This window comes from Raphanus sativus, chromosome 8 (assembly GCF_000801105.2).
Source record: "Raphanus sativus cultivar WK10039 chromosome 8, ASM80110v3, whole genome shotgun sequence".
Taxonomy (NCBI): domain Eukaryota; kingdom Viridiplantae; phylum Streptophyta; class Magnoliopsida; order Brassicales; family Brassicaceae; genus Raphanus; species Raphanus sativus.
In genome coordinates, this window is record NC_079518.1 from 23,150,397 (window position 1) to 23,165,120 (window position 14,724).

Consider the following 14,724-nt stretch of genomic DNA (forward strand, 5'->3'; position numbering starts at 1 on the left):
GTTTGATCTCTTCATTTTCTTTGCTGAGAGGGGTACATCTAGATATCTGACTGGCAGTGATCCCTGCTTTATACCTACATGCTGAGAAAGTTCCCCGCATCTCAAATTATTTTCCTCCATCTAACATGATTTCAGTCTTCTCACAGTTCAAAAACAGACTAGAAACCTTCTTGAAATCCTCCATTAGAATGAATGTCGTGAAGAGTGTCTTCAGAACCATCAAAGAACACTAGGACGTCATTTACGAAGCTTAGATGGGTTAATAAACGCACTTGACAAGAAGACTGAAGCCTAATGACGTTGCCCAAAGATCCTTTCTCCAGCAATCTCAAGAGTACGTCCATTACAAGAACAAATAGAAAATATGAGACTTGATCTCTTTGTCGCAGACCGTTTCCTTCCATTAAAGTGACCAACCAATTCTCCATTCAAAAAACATTGTAAGAGGTAGTAATGGCATACTCTTTGATACATTCTATGAACTCAGCAGGGAGGTCTAAGGTTTCTAGGAGATTGAGAAGGAAGCCCCAATGAAAGTTATCCTAGGCTTTAGAAAGGTCAACCTTGAGACATCCTCGGGTTGTGATGTTAGAGGAGTCAAAATCTGAAACCAGCTAGAAGAACATTTTCACATAAGAGGCACCCTTGCACAAAGCCTACATGACTCGACTGAACTACTTCTGGGATGATGCACTTGGGACAGTTATTAATTATCCTCGCGATGACTTTGTAAACCATGGAGTTCATAGAGATAGGTGTGAACTGCTGAAGCCGGTATGCACTTGTGATCTTTGAAATTAGAGCGATGGTTGTATCATTAAGCTACGAAGCATCCGATGGCTGGGGAAGAAATCTTGAACTGCAGCTATAGTATTGATTTATGCTATTAAACACACACACCAATTAACCTAATGTGCCAACAATACCACAATTGAATGGTATGCCACTGTAGCATTTTAGGATAGAATCCACAAGGAAATATAGATCTTTAACACTAAGAATACACAAACTTTCTTAATCTAAACAAATTAGAAGATAAATGATTTGTAACAAACTAAAATCCTAGAAATATAAACAGAGATGATCTCAAATTCAATCAAGAAATAAGTGCACGAACTAAACTTTCAATCAAATGATAAGGTAGAATCCATTGGAGTAAGGCAATTGATCCAAAAAGTTTCCAAGTCAACGTGTTAAGTAGCAATCACAAGTCTCTATAGGTCTAGATCTCATTCAATATAGATTAATCCACTATTATGGCAAAACACCTATGCTAATCATGAATTAAACATCAACTATCGTTAGCTAACACAATCAATCATGCATGAATCACTAGTCTATTAACCATCTAGCAATCCTAACATCAAATGTCTTTGGTTATTCAAGCTAGAGCAATACTAAGTTCTTTCAAACATTTTAACGAACACATTCCAGGCATAAAATAACTTAAGTTCTAGATGAGAGTGATCAAGTCGAATTTAGCATTCTGAACACTTAGCAAGCATAGAAACTGCTAGATCTAACAATAAACCCCATAATTCTTCATTAATCACTTTGGATCTACCTAACCCATGGATTCAAAAAGTATCTACTCTCTAATCTTCATGAGAAATCTTAAATCCATATGAGATTCAAAGCTAATCATGTTAATAATCAAGAGAAACACAATATAAGAAGAAGTACTTCCATAGATTGATAAAAAGGCTTAGTTTTTACAAAAGATAGCAAAGCATTGAGAGAAAATGAGAAAAAAAATGTTAAAGAGATAATAACAAAAAGATGATTATCCATTTTATGGACATGTATCTTCTTGTCCAAGAAGACTTTCACCATCATCAGTACACATGTCAGATTTTTAGTTTTGTCTATTTCTTACTTTGTCGACATCATCCCCTTCATTTGTAAGATGTACAACAACAAGAAGAATATAAAAGGCTTATCTTTTGACTCTCTCTCACATGATACATATATTATTGAGTTAATATCTTATATCTTTCTTTGTTCCATCGATCATTATACATACTACAGATTTTTCCGTGCTACGCGCGGATTTTTACTCTAATATTTTGTGTAGTATATTAGTTTGTTTTTACTGTAAAATATTATGTAGTATTTACTTAAACCATAGAATGACTAAACTAAAATAGTAGAGAAAAATAAGGATTGTTGTTGGGTGTTTTTCTTTTTCTTCGTGAATTCCATCTAGATATCACTTTTAATTAGAAGATTCTAATATATCTATATAGTTGCTGATGTAAAATCATGTTCATGTTGTTGATGACAGTAATACCTTTTTTGTGATTTTTCAAATATTATATCATAATTTTTCTACATGGCAATATAATTTGTGTAGACTTTTTTCTTGATTTTTACATATTTTAATTAACGTTTTTACTACAATAACTTTGTTTTTCCGGTCTCTGATGCTCTGTTGTTGTCTGAAATTAGTTGTTTGGTCCTTTCATATATCATACAAATGTTAAAGGGCAATTCCCTGAAACAAACATTTTTTTTATGTTTTTGTCACAATGTCATGTTTTAAACTGACAAAGAAATCTTGTGAGAACCTCACTAGAGCAATGGCTGATTTCTGGTGGAGTTCTCTAGAGCACAAAAGAAAGATGCATTGGCTCAGTTGGACTACACTCTGTCTTGCTAAAGAACAAGGTGGTTTAGGGTTTAAAGACATCCAGAGCTTCAACCAAGCGCTTCTTGCAAAACAAGCATGGAGGATCCTTAACTTCCCGGAATTCCTGTTTGCAAAGGTCTTCAAAAGTAGGTATTTTCAAAATACTGATTTTCTAAAGGCAAACAATGGATCTCGACCCTCTTATGCTAGGAGAAGCATCCAATTTGGGAAAGAGCTGTTGTCTCAAGGACCGAGGAAGCATGTGGGTAATGGAAAGTCGGTTTCGATGTGGGTTGATCGTTGGATTGAAGGTGAAACAAGAAGAGCCCCGCTTATGAAGAACATCTTGGTGGATCTTGATCTTAAGGTCAGTGATCTGGTGGATTTCCGAAACAAAAGATGGAATCTGGACAAGCTTCGGGAACTGTTTTTTGAGGAAGATGTTTCCAGAATTCTAGCGATGAAAACGGTTTTCGACCAAGAGGACTACTGGGTCTGGTTACACAACAGGAACAGAAGTTATTCAGTAAAGTCTGGATACTGGTTCATTAACAGCTTTGTGAAATGGGAGGAGATAAGACAAGCAGAAGCCCAGCCGTCTTTAAACTCTCTAAAGGCGGAAGTATGGAAAATCCCAACAGCTCCGAAGATAAAAACTTTCATTTGGAGAGATGTAAGTAATGCCATCCCAGTAGGGGAACTTTTGGTGAGAAGGGGAATTAAAATGGATCCAGTATGTCAGGCTTGCGGGTTTCAAGGTGAATCCATCAATCACATCATCTGCCATTGCTCTGTGGCAAGACAAGTGTGGGCTTTGGCTAATGTCCCCCACCCGGAAAATGGTTTTGATGAGGTATCTCACTTCAATAACTTTCACTTGTTGATGCTGATGATGAAAAAGGAAGCTATCCCAGAAGAAGTGAGAGTAGCGATTCCATGGATTGTTTGGTATATATGGAAATATAGAAATGGGATCTTGTTTGAAGCGAGAGAAAAAACTTCTACGGAAGCGGTAGCAACAGATCTTGAAGAAGCTGATTTCTGGTGGAGGGTTCAGAAAAATGAGAAACAGAGGGAGAAGGAGGAACGAGAAGCAATGAGGATGTTAAGAAGTCATGGTATTTTCCCCCGACAGGTTGGTTGAAAGGCAATATTGCGGTGGATTGGGATAAATCGCAGGGTAAGTGTGGAGTAGCGTGGGTCGTGAGGGATGAGGAAGGAAAAGTGAATTTGCATAGTATAAGAGCTTTCTTCAACATCAAGTCTAAGGAAGAAGCATATTTCCAAGCTTTGATGTGGGCTGTGGAAAGTTTTCATTCTCATCATCTCGATAGGATCACCATATCATCAGATGATACTACTTTCACCAATGTGATTTTGCGACCAAGAGCCTGGCCAAATTTCAAGTACCAACACGCGGAGCTAATGAAAAGATTGGAAAAAATTAAGTGGTGGAGATTAGTTACAGAAGAAAGATCAACAAACAGAGGAACGTTCTTCATTGCACAAAGTGTCCTTAAAGGTGGTTATTTGTAATTGTATGTAGCTGCAGGAGCTCCATTTTGGCTTAAGGATTTCTTTGGAAATGAAGAAAGGTTGGCCTCTGTTCGGGTGGATCAGGATGGCTAAGTCTGATGGATTTTTTGGCGAGAACCATGGCAGGTGTTGTTTGATTGGTCTCGACTGACTTAACTTTTTGGTATAGTTATATGAAGGCTTGTTCTTTTGCTTGTAAAGCCTCTTGTGCTCTGTTTCCTGCTTGTATATTTGTAAAAATTTGGTTGCTCGGTTGAGCATGGTAATGAAAATTCTAGATGACAAAAAAAAAGAAGAAGCTTATCACGACATTGTTTTTACGTTGGATTTTACAGATCTATTCATTACATTATGTATATTTTTCTATAATATTTCATTAGCTTTTAAAAAAAATCTTTTATCTTTAAAATGAATATTTCAGAATATTACATAGTTGTATATGTTTTGAGTTGGCAGTTGACTACAATTTTAAACCAAAATATGTATGTACGTATCTTACAAACATTTTCCTTTACCGAGAGTATTATGGTTATTTGCGTAATCTTAATTAAATATTGTTGGGTGTTAGCGTGGATTTCATACAATTTGGATGTACATAATATTTAAGACTTCAAAATTTTCATCCTCCAATTTATTTAGTGTGTTGTTCTATGATAAAATTATTCATTTTGATCTTGTTCGATTGTCTCTGATATAATACATTTTTTGTTATCTCTATAATATTATTTGAGAAGTCAGTTTCCTATGTGTCGCGCTCATGTTAATTCTCGCGATGGTTGATTACAATCATACTCTTACTGAATTAAGAAATTACATTTAAATACTACTATTGAATTTTTATTTAGTTCTCTTTTTAAAAATGTCCAAATAACAGATATAATATAAAGGAAACATTTATAAAGTTTAAAAACGCAAATATATGTATATATAATATGATTTAATTAAAAAGGAAAGTTCACAAATAGAAATATTCCATTTAAAAAACATTATTAAATAACATAAAATATACTTAAGAAGTAAAAAAAATATTTCTTTATATCTATATTTTCGTAGATGAAAAATATATATTTGTAAATAATGTGATTTCATAAAAAAAAACGCACAGTCACAGATAATCTTGATATTAAAAAAAGAAATATTATTTCTTTTAAAACTTAAGTTTAAACAATAAAATATTGTTTTTAAGTAATAGAAATATTTTTTATATATCTTACCATTTTTATATATCGAACTAACATATGTTTGATTGACTAAGAATAGTTTATAATTAATTTGTATTATTGAAATGTTTTATTTATTTTTCATATATTAATTTGACTATAATATCTTTCAATTACAGAAGAATGTTCTTTTATAAATTATAATTTATTTATATAATATGTTTTCTAAAATACAATCACACATTTTTTTGTAAACTTCTTATTTTTAAAAGATATTAAAAATATAAAAGATTAACAATTAACATCTTTTGATCAAATAATTACAGAACATTTTAAAATAACATAACACTATATATATATATATATATATATATATATATATATATATAAATGATGTATATATATAATATTTTACCATTATTAAAATTATTTATTTTCTTAATATTAAATTTAATTTTTAAATTTATGGTTTTCATGTTTGTAGAACTTTAAATAACCATAACCATAATACCAAAGCGAATCTGAATTCTCATATTTAAGATTATTTAAAATAAATTTCAGTTACCATTCAATAAATCTAAAGCATAAAATTATTTAGAATTCATAAAATATTTAATTATTTTAATTACTGATATGTGTTCATGAGTTTCCAAAAATTTATTAGGTAGTATTTAAATTCTTATTTTTCTTAAAAAAAAATCAACATATAATTTGATAAATAGTATGAAAATACATGCACATTTAAACGATGAATTAAATTGATTTAATTTACTTATTTATAACAAAAAAAATAATTATAGTTCTATTTGAATTTGAAAGAATATATGTAACTCAATATACTCACAATATGAGTGATTCGACTAATCCAATATATATCTATCATCATATATTTAACTACAATAAGAATATATAATTTTATAATGATAATTTATTTTATAAATGTAAATTATAGGATAACCCAAAACATAATTATAAATGAAAATAAAATATCAACCAACTGTTACAATTTATTTCTTTTGTAAAATTTATATATATGCATGAGACTGTAGAGTATTATCATTATATTAATTTATGTAATTTGAAATCAGACACTTTAGTTCATTTTTTTGTTTCATTCTAAACACAATATATCTTAAGTTATACGTAATCTTCCTCAAATATATTTATAGATCTAAGACCACAACCAATGTAAATGCAAATTTAAAAGTTAATCATAATTTTAATATATTTAAAATAAAAAATATTATAGTTATATTCAGAGAAATAAATGCAATCTAATAGACTTAAGTGATCACTAAAACGATTGTAAAAACAATAAAAACGATTAGATATAAATTATGGGTACAAATTATAAAATTAAGAGTAAATAACAATTACTTATTATAGTATATTTACTTTAGAAATATTTATATCCGTGCATGAGCACAGGATAATCACCTAGTTAATTATTATGTATTATGTTTCATAGTCCAGGCAAAGGCGATTCGAACGACTATGGTAAATCTGACACATTTTCATTATAAACTCATTGTCATAAATCAGAAACATATTATGAATAGACCTTACGGTGTAAACAAAAGGGCCAAAGGTCATCACCACAAAATTAAGAAACATAAGCTGCTACAATTTGGAGAAACTGTGATTACAACTCCTAAACTATCCTCTAAGCTGTTTGACAGCGCTTTGATCCATGCTAGGTTAACATAAGTCTTAAGCGTCTCTCAAGTGTTGCAGCCTCGGTGGTTTTACACTATTTACCAGGAAAAAACTGTTCACGATTGTTCTCGGTAAAATCAAAATCACCACCCAACTTTTTATCATAAATTTCAGAAGGAAGCAGCTTGATTTTATCTGCACGTTCAGTTAACTAATCACCGGATCCTGGAGAAGAAGTGAGTCTTGTCATTCCTTCCCTCGTCATTTCTTGTACCAAGTCCTCATTCTTCCCTAGCTTATCCTGCTTTATGTGGCATGAAGAATAGTAATCCAGCCTTTCAATTGTTAATTTGTTTTCTCCAGCGCTTAGTGTCCTTATAAGTATGTAGACTATTAATGGTCAAAGACTGACATCACATGTATTTTAAGTTGTGGTTATACCAGAAAAAAATCAATCATAAGATGAACAATGGAGACTTTCCCTTAAACAATGTAAAAGCATATGAAAATCAAACCGTAAAGAGACCTGGGAGATGAAGGTACAATTCTATTGCTGCTCCACATTCCACTTCCAGGATTAAGAAACTTAGCGCATCCATGCATTGGACGTCCCTAACCAGCAGAGATCAGTTTCTTACTTTGAACCACAAAGCTTTTCCTACGTAAGTGCAACATTTTTATTGTGAAAAGCTCATTCTCAAACTACAGTTTAGTATGTAAGAAAGATTTATTCAAGATTCAGAAAGAGAATGAAAGTGAACATATATACCTATTGTGAACCGTTGTGATAAGAAGCAACTTGAGCAATCTTGCTGAAACTAAAGCTCCCATAGCCAAAGGAGTATCCATTGTGCTCTGAAGTAAGAGATAGAATAATACTTACGACTACTTTAGTTATGACACTTAGATTTGACATAACATAAAATATAAAAAATGCATGACTTAGAAAATACATGTGGCAGCATAACAGGCATCATCCATTTCACAAATTGAGCAACACTTGCATCGACACCTCCAACTTCAGAAACAACTTCAACGTTCGAAATCCCTAAGCATCTCTTGTAATGGCTATTCCTGCAAGGAAGTATTACCTAGCAATTATTTTTAAAGAGTACTGTTACCTGAGTGGGAAATCGAGTGGCAAATTATTATGATTATGCACAATAATAAATTGCTTGCAATTCTCATCAATTTGATAAAAATGTTCTAGAAAATTACATATATCAAAAGAGCGACTGCAAGAACTGAAAGGAGAGGAAAAATTAGTAAGGGAAAACACATGAAAGCAGGGGACTAAGACTTACTGGAGTCAGTATACATATCTTGCCTCAGCCCATAACTATTGGAGAATGAATGATCGAGCTCCTACATGCAGCAGTACTTGAAATGTAATGATGTAAACCCATATCTTCCTATCTGTGATACAACCGATAAGTGAAAACCAACAACAGATCAGACATTCGAATATATGGAGGCCAACCACAGATAATTTAGCAACAGTTGGCTTCATGATAAATATGATAAACATGATAAATAAGCAGGGAAGATCCTCTGGTTTTCGATTTAATTGAGATGTCGTTAACAGTGAAATCTAGGAGAGGAATCAGACCCAGGTTCTGGATCTTCCCACGAATGATTTCATGTCTTAGTGAAGCTGTAAACATTGTTTTAACTTTCGTCTTTCCATCATTAACACTAACATGTAAACAAGAATAAGAACATGTAAACTCATATATATACCACGGAATCGTAGACGATTGTGAAACAACAATCCAATACATTTACGAAATTAGTGAACCTAGAGATATATCGATTTTATAGGCTCGAGATCCACGACTTGGATGACAATATCAGATCGATTCGAAGACGAATCAAAGGAGCGGTTTGACAATATGACGGACATATAGGGCCACCGAGTTCTACATTCTCTCTCGGGTGAATACGTTCGTTTGTGCTGTATTCGAAAAGGAAACCCTAAAGGTGTGAGCTTTTGGGCGATTGAATAACTTATAGTTGAGAGGGAGAGAAAAAAAGATTTTGTAAAGGTAGAGATGAAAGTTGAAAAATGAGTTTATATAAAGAGAAATACAATGGGAGTCGGAACGTTAACATCACTAACTTGGTAAGGAGTAATGAAGGTTATTAATGTGAAAGAATGGCTCGACTTAACTCTAAATTAACAGTGACTTTTAGAGACGGCAAAACGTAGATTGGATGGAGAGCCCTATAGTCGCGCTTGGGAAAGTGATGGGTTTGTATAGAACTGGGCCACATTGACTCAGATACAGAAGTCTTGGTCCATTTTAATTGTATTTAGAGATTCAGGAAATAAGTGACGTGGCAGAACCATCATCTCTGATAGGTTGATTTTCCATGCTGATGTGGATAGGCTGAGAGCTGATTATATCGGCCTTTTAGTATTGTAAGATATATTTTTTTTGTCAGCTGATCGTTATATATATATATTGATACATATATTTCTCCACGTCACCTTAGTCACAACATGTTATCAGCATGAGCGCTCTCCGACTAGCGAGATAAGTTTTAATTCGTGTCCTTTAATTTATTTAATTTATTTATATTTTATTATTGTTTCGGAGTGAGATGCTAAGCCTTCTACGTTTATTTTCGGGATGATAGGTGTTGTGTTCCCTGAGTGATCCTTATGGTAGGCTATGCATTCACGATCAAATGATCATGTAGTAGGTTTTACCTCTGTTAATTGAAAAAAATATGTGGTAGGTTTTGCCTCCGTGGATAACTAAGAAATGTCAAAATGGTAGACGAAGTCTCCTCGAACCTTGAATAATAGGAAAAAATTAATATGACAGACTTTGTCTCCTCGAACCTTTGATAAAAATGATCAATATGGTAGTCCGTGACTCCTCTGATCATGTAGAAGGCTAAGCCTCTAATTTTATTTATGCTCTTTAAATTTGTGCATTTAATTTATACTTTTAAATTATGCATTTAAATTCCAGTTTTTATTATATTTTATGTGCTATTCTGTGAATAAGGTTATCATGTCTAATTTGACAAAATTCAAAGTAAATGCCCTTGATATTACAATAAATAATTATATGACATGGGCAATGAGTGCAGATATGCATCTGAAATAAAATAAGCTTTTAGAAATAATCGATATAAACTATATCAGATGAAAAAAAGATAAAGCCATGATACTTTACACCACTTCAATGATGGCTTATAAGATAAGATGTATCATGAGAAAAGATCTTTAAGATCTTTGATAACTAAATCCTTGAAAGAGAGGATTCACCAAATAGTTAGAGTTGATGTAAATCCTCCGTAAAAACCGAAGAAAGGGAAACTCATGATACTAAACCATCAACTCAGTCATACTAGAAAAAGATGAGGGTGTAGATGCGGTTGAAATTGCTATCATGGTCGTGGAAGAGGACGAGGAAAAAAATCCAGTCCCTATCAAATAATAAGAACTTCCACGTAATGAAAATGGTCAGGTGATATAAGGTAAACAGAAAAGGTTTGCTATAGATGCGGCAAGAAAGAACTTTGGGTACGAATTTGTCCTACGCCAAAATATTTAGCCGATCTGTTTTGATAATTAAAAAGAAAAAGAGAAAGGAAGTGAAATAAAATTCATCTCTTATGAGCCCGGATAATCTTTTATGGCTTGAATAATAATACTCATCTTGATATGTTGATTTTATGGTTGATCCAAAAAATAAACATAAAAATATCGATGTCGTATCAGAATTATTTTTCTGAATAAGATTTTGAGATTTAGGATGGAGATAGATATACTTGGCAGATATTGATCGTACATGGCTGTTAAAGGTAACACATATCTATCCCCTCTCAAAATAAATAAGTATAGTATCTACTAATATAAAAATTACTATTGACGCTATAAGAGCTTATGATGAAAATACATGCATAAAAAAAAGATGGGAAAAGTATAAATGGTGGTAAACTCAAAGTTTACTGACATATAGTTATCTCCAATAATGTTATCAACATTATTGTGAAATGTTGAAAAACCATAAGTTTTTTCAGATATAGCATGTCTTAAAGAAAATAAAAGAAAACCATCATGGGTGGTGAATCATCAAATAAGTTCACTAGATGTGATTTCTTTAAACAGACTCAAATCAGGATCTCACTCTAAAGAATTTGAAACATAATTTATCCCAAATGGGTTAACTGAATATGTTATTGGTTCTAGAGTGGGATTCAGTTTGAGATTTTAGACATGGAGTGTCATCATCTCGAGGGGAAAAATTAAAGAATCCTAGTGAGTGGAACATTGAGAATATTATGTTCACTCGAAAAAGAACTTGATAAATTAAATTAAGTAAGATGATCCCCATGATCGGGTTATGCATATAATAAATACATATACAATCCATAGGGATAAAATATATAGAATAATTAGAAATATGCTCGCAAGGTTGCTAGAAGCATATGATTAGCTGATGGAATGATATATGAAAAATGGATTATCATGAAAGTTATGTAGGATAATCCATCAATAAATGGTTGCTAGATATTTTAATAAAATAACTAGGTTTTGACCGTCCTTTAAAAGAGTGGGTACATTTTTTGTTTTACATTCTTTTAAAAAATTAATTTTTATATTTATGTTTTAATTATATTTGTGTTTTTATTTTTATAATACTTGGACCACACATATATCAATAGGTCATGTTCCTGTTTTAATAGTATTGATAAAATCTCATATTCCAGCTGAAAATGCTCCAATAAGAAAATATGTCCTAAAAGGACGATATATGAGTCTATGACACGCTAGAGACGTGATAGACCACTTTGGTTCCAAAGATTCCTCGAAAAGGAGCAAATATATGAACAGAGGATGAATCTCTTAAAAGAGACCGTTGAGATATGGTTAATGTGTAGTCAGGTACCTGGGTAAATCATCGATGATGTTAAAGAGATCTCGATTAACCATATCAGTATGGATAAGAAGATGGAACCAAAGAGAAAATAGATTGTCGACAATAAAGAAGAAAGCACACTATATAAATGAGGATCATGAATCCACCTCTATGTATGAGGGTAGAGTGAATTGATTAGCCAAAGAGTGAATGATGCAATCAATTCGATATAAAGCTCGTTAGAACAAACGAGAAAATTTTGACCAAAAGCCCAAGATATATATTTCTCCAGATAAATGAAATGAAATTGAGGTATGAAAAACGGCTTGTTCCAAGGTCACTGGAGAAAATTTAAAATATTATATGAAGTATATTGATATGTCTGGCTAACATTAACGACTTGAGTTGCATATTGATATTTAGTAGTCAATGGAGAATTAAAGATGTTCTCAGGAAAAATAAAACTCTAAAAGAGTTAGAACAAGCCGTATATAAGGTATCTTGATCCAGTTGCTGGTGATATGTTTATGGCACGATTTGTCGATTGCCATTTTAATAATGATGAATTTCCAGCGTTAAGGGGGAGGAATTAGAGAAATTTCTAAAGAGATTACATAGTATACACAGTTGTTGTTACACCTTGATCCCCCTACGAATCAAAGAGAGCTGGAAGTTCAGAATATCAAGTATCAGAACCAACAACTGCCCAAGCTTCTCAGAAGAACTCAAGGAAACCGATCTGGTCCAGGAGCCTTGTTCCTAGGTATACTGAATAATGTGGCGGTAACTTCTTCCTGAGAGGAAACTACAATGAACTCTGCAATTAGGGCTGACGGAAATTTGTATGGGATGATGTTTCTGAGATCATCCACCAAAAACTGGTGTGTTTCTGAATTTTCTGAACCCAAGAGATCCTGGTAGTAAGACACGAACATGTCATTTACCAAATCCTTATCACTGATTTTTTGGTTATTATCATCCATCAGATACCCGAACTGCGTTTTGTGCTTAGTGTGCTATAACAACCTTGCGAAGATGGCCAAAGCCTTGACACTCTTGACACTGTAAATTCTTTTCTCTCTTTCCCTTCGACGAATCAGATCTAAAACCTTGATTGCTGAAGCGCTCTTAGTCATTCCTGGAGAACAGAATACCTGACCCATTCTCACCTTTCTCAACCTGTTTGAACATTTTGTCAATTTTTCAAACCATGACTCAGATTGTCATCTATCCGTAGGACTCGATCTTCTTCCTTTGATTATGTTGCGTAAGCAATCCCATACCCTCTTTGAGTTTTTGATAACTCTTCATTTTTTCTCAAAATCCTATACCTTGAGTATACCATCAAGTTGATCAAACTTCATGTCATCAGTGTTCATCACAGTTTTTAAGACAACTTTGTCGGCTTCAAATCGAGGAGGTAGACATCTCAACAATTTCTTGACAAGCTCCTTCTCTTTGTATTTCTTTTCGAGAACAGAGGCTTCATTAGCAAATGAAATTATCTTAGTCATAAAGCTAGCAATGGATTCGTCATCTTCCATTCGCATGTTCTCAAATCTTGAAGCTAAATGATCAATCATTGTTCTTCTTACATTGGTGTCACCTTCAAAGTGATTAACCAGAACATCCCATGCCTCTTTGCTGATTCACTGCCTTAAATATTCTTGAATTGGTCCATTTTAACAGATGAGAATATCCACAGTAAGTGCTTTGGAGTTGAACTTTGATGCAAAATTTTCAGATTATGTCAATCTTTCCTTCAGTTTTGGACCATATGTTTTATCTTCCATGAGAATAGTAGGTGGCGACCAGCCTAACTCAACGGCAGTCCAAACGTTTTCATCTATTCTATGAAGGATATGTCTCATACGTGTCTTCCAATGGCCAAAACTCCATTCATCCAGCATATAGGGACTCGGTAGGGTGATGCATTTTTCATGGTTTCAAAGACTTCTTCCGCTGGACCTAACCATGTATGTGCATACGAAATCCAACGAGGTGACCCGCTCTGACACCAAATGAAAATTCTATTGAAAGTGAAACCTATAAGAACACATGGGTTCGAGACCAACTATCTCTTTATTAAAAATAACTTAAACAATCTTTTACAACGACTTGTCTAATCTTAATTACTCAATGCCACACACGGCTTGACACGGACCAATTCTTAATCTACCTTTTGAGTGAACCAAACCATGTTGTTCACCTCTACAAATCACTCACTTCCTGAAACTCTAAACCCCTGTTTGTGTTTCTGTGAGAATAAAACGATGAAAGATTAACCTAAACCTAGGTCTAATCTTTCATATATATCACCACCAATATTTCTTGCAATATATCTTTTCCTTAAAGGTATCATCACCAAATCTTCCAATTTGTGATCTGAGGATCTTCTAGTTTGTGCATCACGTCCAAATAAGATCAGCCAATGGGAATTTTCCACGTCATCACGTCTTAGTTCCTTTTGTCCATGTCGAGGTGTTACACACTATCGTCCATGTTTAATACAACAACAACACTCTAGACTTCAACACTCTTGAATATGTACGAACGATACTTTAAGAACCATGTCAATCAACACTCTCTCTGTATCATTGCACCAACACGTCAAGCTCCAAATCCGAACACTTTGTATAAGTGTAAGATGGTTTAAATATATAGTCTACTGAAACAGAATCATTCTAAAAATCTACTATAAAAAATCTTGCAGGAATATTTCATTAGCTTAACTAAAACACATCTAATATAAATTTACCTAATATAATCATAGTGCAACATCCATTATATAAGTCTCCCGCCGTAATAATTTCTACATGAAATAAGATAACATAGTTTAATATAATGATCCATTACATATCTTCAT